Here is a 6,738-nt window from a genome sequence, read left to right as displayed (position 1 = left end):
GCTCTTCCAGCATGGTCCATGCCCAGCCCTACCTGATGCTCAGTAAAGCCTTTAGAGAGAAAGAGAGAGAGAGAGAGAGAGAGAGAGAGAGAGAGAGAGAGAGAGAGAGAGAGAGAACAGACATATAAGGAGAGAGAGAGGACCTATCTAAAAAGAAGCCATCCCAGTCCCATGGCTTACCAGGTGTTCAGCTGAATGGTAACATGTCCCAGCATGCACTTCCCTTTCATCTTTCCTGACCACATGATTCCCCTCAGTTCCCTTTCTGCACCCCGTTTTCCCTTTCCATATCCCCAATGCCACCTCCTCCCATTCCTGCATCTGTTCGTGGCCACAGCTGACCATTCTTCCAAAGGCCAAAGGGGAGAGATAGGGACCTCTTAAGAGAACCAAAAACGTGGGTAAAGAGATTTAAGAAAGACGCTAATCACGCTCTCCTTTATATTTTCCCGGTTTGTGGGTCATGTGGTGCAGCAGTCAGTGGATCCTGGCTCACTGCTTGCAACCCACAAGCATGAGGCAGGGTGTGTAATACCACCTGCTGCAACAAAGCCCCACATACAGCATCTTAAACACAGTAACATTTTGCTCACACAAAATCCAAAGTTGGTGTTTCTGGTCAGAAGGTACTTCTCACAAAGTTATTCAGAAATTCAGTCAATTTCTTTTCTTTTTTAAATTTCTTTATTGATTACGGTGTTACACATGTCTCCTTATTCCCCCATTTACAACCCCCCCATTCTCTCCCCTCATGCACACACCCCTCTCCCCCCTTCCCCCACCTCCCTGTGTCTGTGTCCATTGTTTAGGCTTATATGCATGCATACAAGTCCTTTGGTTGATCTCTTCTTTTCATGCGATGGCTCCACACCATCACCCAGGGCCTCCGAATCTTCCATGGGTCCTCCAAACCTGGCTGCCAGATTGGGGAAGGAGAGCAATGAGAATTATGTAGGAGGTTTTGGTGGCCATTCCTCTACACAATTTATTAGGCAGAACTCAGTAACATGGTCACACCTAAATGCAAGGGCAACTGAAAAAATGTACTATGGTGAGATGCTTTTGAGGAGGAAAAAAAAAGGAGTTTTGTGATCACATAGAAATCTCTATCCCACTGTGGTGTCTTGAAGAAGTCACTTGTCTCTGAACCTCAGTCTCCTTGTCTGTAAAGAGGCACAGGAATAATAGCTTCTCCATGGGGTTATTATTAGGGTTGAATGAGATAGTTCATATGAAGCAGTTGGCAGCAGACCTGGAACACAGTGTTTGAGAAATGTTGCCAGTGATGATTATTACAGCATCTGTATCTCATTCATCTTCGCATCCCCCATTGAGGAGTTTCTTTTTATTTTTTCTTTATCGATTAAGGTATTACATAAGTGTCCTTATCCCCTCCATTGTCTCCCCACCCCCACTTGAATGGTTTCTTTTCTTTCTTTCATAATTGAAATTCTATTGCTTGTTTTGAGGATAAGTACACAGACATTGTAATTTGTACACAATTGACATCACTATCAAAATAAAACAAAAAGTCACGTAGTTGTGATTCTTTCCTAAATAGTTATTCCAGTGACTTTCCAGCTTAAATTTTGGAGACAAATTTTAGAATATCCAGTAACAAAGTCCTCAAAAGTTGATACTCCATTCATCAGAGTTCTACTAATTCATAATTTAATATCATATACACTACATAATCAAACATTTGACCTTTCATAGCACACTAACAAAGTTACTAGGAAAACTGGACTATCACACAAAACCTGTTACAGATGCACAAAACTCTGACAGAGAGAGCCAAGATCAAGAAGTGGTTTTCTTTAAGAAACAATTCTATCAAACACATGATAATAGAAGTAATTTAAAATGTTCAAGACATATTAAATGCATGAGTGCCTCAAATTGCCATTTAGCATGCTTTGTATTAAACCTATCTCATGTCTGAAATGTTAACCTGACACCCGAGACCATCAAAGCCTCCCATATGCAATGTCCCACTATTTTATGATTGTACCAAACAACCAGCAAATGATTTCACCTCTTAGGGGTAAAAAAGCATTTATACTTAAAAAATAGAATGAGGTAAAATTCCCTCCTTCTTAAAATGTTTCTAAATGTTACTGAAAACTTGCATTTACAAAATCTTTTGGGTTTGCATAAGAAGAGAGACGGGGACCACTGGAAAGACATGGTAAATGATACTCATCAGACTTGGAACTTCTTTCTCTCCTGCTTCATCAGATGTTGGTCTCTCCTCGTGTTCCGTTTCTCAATTTTCTGCAGGTAAATCTTTAGTTCTTTGGTCAGCCACTCTGGCCTGCTTCCCCTTGGCTCCCCTTTTCCCTTTTGTTTGTACTTTTTTGTCCGCAGCTTCATCCTGGCCTTTTTTGGCTTTTTTAGATTTTTGCAGGAGCAGGTTTAGCTGACAGCCTCACTGGTCTCTTCTTGGGCTCCTCCTCCGTCTCCCCTCTGCAGAACTGACCTTCCTCCTGGGCATGATAGTACTGGGGCATGTGTGAGCTGGGTGCCTGCATGCCTCAAACATCTGCAAAGAGGACTGGCCATATCGCCTTCTCTACCTAATGCAGCTTACCAGAGCTCTGTGCACTTGCATGTTGGTGGCCCAACCATGACTGACAGTGGTAAGAAACTCACTTTCCTTGGCTGCTGTCCTGTTTCCTTCTCTAATAGAATCATTGAGGAGAAAACAACTGTAGTTCAGAGTTGGATTCGGAATGCCTGCTGTCCTCATCCATAGGATATCCTAATGACACTCAAACCCTATAATTATGCTTAACAACATTAGGGTTTGAATTACTTACTGAAGATTGTTCCTGAACTTAGGGGGCAGAGAGGGTGCCAAAATGGAACAAACAGTAAGGAAGAGATTAAGCACCCAAAAGGGTGAGGTGGCAGTGAAGGACACACCCAAACAGAGACTTCGGGTGAAGATTTCACCCACTCCATAACTCATGTGAGCACAGAAGGGATCAGAAACCCTCCCATCTAGTTTTGTACACTTTGTTTTGAAATTTGATCAGAATTCTCACTGATAGAAGCTTCTATATTGGCATCTATGTTAAGGGACCAGGCTATTCCTTTTGTGGGGCAGGAAAGGAGGAAAGGGTTGAGAAAGAAGATTCTAAAGAAGACATACAGAGGAGGTCAGACATGTGAGGCTAGGGAAGTACACAAGAAGGGCTCCTCAAATAACTCTGCTTTTATTTTTTATATATGGTTGCCTGTCTGAGTAATCAACCTGATAAATTTTCCACCCAACGACATCATCATCCTGTCATTTCTGGCACAGTTGTCCCTGGGGGAATAAATGTTAGATGGCTCCCATCCGTGTTCAATAATTTGGAGATGGAAAAGAAAGAACTTGTAGTTTAAAAATTATTTTTAAGGTAATTTTTTCAAATTATGACCCACCAAATTGTAAACACAATTAGAAGCATTCAAGAAGATGAAATTGCAACTAAGCAGAGAAAATCTAGAGAAATTGTTGGATAAAGCTTTCTCGTTTTGAGGGATATTTTCACTATACAACTTAGGATCTGCACGTGCCAAGCTCCAGAATTCAGATATTTTATGTCATAGTAGTATTCTGAACCAAAATTTTTATTGCTAATTGAATTCTTTATCGTATATCTAACTTAAGAATGAGAAAAAATAGATGGCAAAGTTCTACATGTGTGCAGAAATGCATTCTAAGAAGTAAGTTAGGCATAATACTAATAATGGTAGAGTAGTAATGACAGTTAACATTTATTAAGTACTTTCTGTGTGCTGGGCACTATACTAAACTTTTCGAAAATTTTTCTCTTGTTTTTCCTTACAACAACCCCATGTGTAAGAACTAGTTTGATATCCAATCCCAAGTAGGGAAACTGGGACTAGAGAAGAAGAGTGACATGCTCAGGGTTACCCAGCTCTATATGAGTAAGCCTGGAAATAAGCACATGGTGGTCTAACTCATAGTCAGCACAAGAACCAGATGGGACCAATGCTCAGTGGGAAATATCAGACCAGGAAATGCTCAGCCAACTCTAATTTATGCCACATGGACTGGTCCCATCTTTGTTCAATAAAAGCATCTGATATCAGACTTCGCTGTCCTCGGAGATGAAATCAGGCTTAGTCTCTCCAAAAATAGACCCTGAGACAAAAATTGGGGTGCAAATAGGTTATTTGAAAAGGCGTTCCGGAAAGGATGGTAGCAGAATGTAGAAGTGAGACAGATAAAAGAAGGAAGCCAATCCAAGGTACACCAATGAGCATGTTACCACTGTTGGAAGCTGGGATTCAGTCTCACTGGGAATATCTGAATGACTGCATTGAACATGCTTTAGAGTTGTGTCACCCAGAGCTAAGGAAGTTGGACTCTGTAACCACCAACTCCTGTCTGTTTGTGGGTGAAGGCACCTCCCCCAGCATTAGTTTCTGGACATTTTTTTACCTGTTCGTTGTCTGAGCTGTGCAGGCTCTCTGCCTGATTTAGGCATTGGAATGTACAAAAGTGAGGGACTGGGGACATGGGTGCCCACTGACACTGTTTGCTCTACTACATATGTCTCCACAAAGATATTCATGGCTTCAAATTTGATAATCACTTCTTCTCACAGAGGCATCCCTCTATGAAAATTGTTCTGGCCAAGTGCTTGGAATTACAACCATGGATGATAGAATGTTCTTCTTTTTCTAGACCCTCTAGGTTTTCAGCATTAGAGATGGAGGGGATTAAATACCCTCACCTTCACCAAAGACAATATTTGGTACCAAAGAGTGAATTCCCAAGGTGCTTACTTCTGCCTGCTTCTCTCATTTGTGGTCCCAATCCTCTCAGTCTGGAGCAAAGGGACTTTGAGTAAAACACACTAGAGGACATATTCAAGGCAGGCAGGGACTGCTAAATATAATACCCATATTCCTTTTGCCTAATAGAGTAGTATAGACTTAAAAGTTATTAGTGAAAGAATGAAAGTGGTAAACAATATGATTAAGGACATTGTCATCCAAAGGCCAGTTGTTAATGTTAATTCAATACCAACAGAATCTCCAGTTTGGGGTGCAATGAAGAAGGAAACTTTATTCAGCTCAAACAGCTCAATTGTGATATAGCACAGCTGTGAACACAGCACCCCTGTTGGGCAGCTCTTGGGTGAAGCAAGGCCCTCTTCAGCTAAACAACTCTGCTCTGCTCCTCATTGGTCTGCTCTGCTCCAGGGAGACATCCCCGATGTCTCAGCTCCAGCCAGGGAAATGCAATCTTCAGTCTTGCCTGGAAAAAGAAAGTATGTTCTCAGAATCAAAGAGAAGCTGATTTATATAGACAGAAGTCCCCACCTCTCGTCACTGATTGGTCCATTCTCATGCAAATGAGGACTCAAATTCTCATAGTTTGATCCAAAAAGCACTGCTCTGAATGGTCAGAATGGAGTCACTGGTTGGTCAGTGAAGAAGTTGAAGATATAGTTGTGCAGTTCCCACTGGAAGGGGAAAGTCTCAGTCCAATTGGCTGAAATAGGATTCCATGAACTCCTTTACAAGGGCTGGCTCAGATGGCAGAAACACCGTGCAGGCAGGCAGTTCAGTGCAGAGGCAGGTGGTTCAGTGCAGGCTTCTCTGTGAAGGGCAATTTGTGTGACAATCCCCTGTGCAGAAATGGCTGCTAGGCTGTTGTTTGTTGTTTGTTTGTTTGTTTAAAGATAGACTCTCTTTAATATATTTTATTAATTTTTACAGAGAGGAAAAGAGTTAGAAACATCGATGAGAGAGAAACATTGATCAGCTGCCTCTTGCACACACACACCCTGGGGATGTGCCCGCAACAAGGTGCATGTCCTTGACTGAAATCAAACCTGGGACCCTTTAGTCCACAGGCTGACGCTCTACACACTGAGCCAAACCGGTCAGTGCTTGGCTGTTTTTTAAAAAATATGAGCCCAGTTAGCCACTGGGAGCTTCTTATGAGGCATCATCTTTTCAGGGTCCACAACATGACTTTAGAATCTAGGCACAAGAGGTGAATATTTTTGCTTCATTGATTTGGTCCATTTTTTTAGGATTTAAAAGGAAAAGATAAGCTAATGTATGTACCACATTATACTTAACCATATAGAGTGAAGTGTGTGTGTGTGGTGCACAATCAAGAGACATAAGAGTTTATAGCCGAAACCGGTTTGGCTCAGTGAATGGAGGGTCAGTCTGCGGACTGGGGGGTCCCGGGTTCGATTCCAGTCAGGAGCATGTGCATTGGTTGCGGGTACATCCCCGGTGTGGGGTGTGCAGGAGGCGGCTGGTCGATGTTTCTCTCTCATCAACATTTCTGGCTCTCTGTCCCTCTCCCTTCCTCTCTGTGAAAAATCAATAAAATATATATTTTTTTTAAAAAGAGAGTTTACAAAAAAATGAGAGAGTGGTTTTGAAATATGTCATAGACATAATGATAGCAGGATACTACTAAACATATTGCAAGCCAAACTTTTATTGGAACCAAATTTTTATTTTAACTAAAATAAAACTTTTCAACAATGAAAACTTCAGTGGATTCCCATAGGGAAAAATATATGAATGGAACCATAAGTAATTTTTTTAGTTTTCTTTTAAAATCTAAATTGGATATTATATTGCAAAGATGTATTCCACATAATACTATTTGAATGCCAAGTCACCCAAGTGTATAGAAGAAGTGCAAACTCCTAAAAGTTTGGGGGTTTTCATTTCCTCCTGGAGCCCTCT

General features: G+C 41.4%; 1 pseudogene across 1 annotated transcript; it reads right to left on the bottom strand.

Moving 5' to 3' along the window:
* Window positions 1-2,131: 2,131 nt before the first annotated feature.
* Window positions 2,132-2,494, bottom strand: LOC311624794 (non-histone chromosomal protein HMG-14-like; annotated as a pseudogene). Its single transcript has one exon. The product of its transcript is annotated as a non-histone chromosomal protein HMG-14-like (transcript).
* Window positions 2,495-6,738: the final 4,244 nt, after the last annotated feature.

The sequence above is a fragment of the Pipistrellus hanaki genome, assembly GCF_964339955.1.
Source record: "Pipistrellus hanaki genome assembly, chromosome: 6".
Classification (NCBI taxonomy): Eukaryota; Metazoa; Chordata; class Mammalia; order Chiroptera; family Vespertilionidae; genus Pipistrellus; species Pipistrellus hanaki.
Note: the sequence above shows the minus strand (reverse complement) of the source record. Positions and strands in the feature narration are given on the sequence as shown.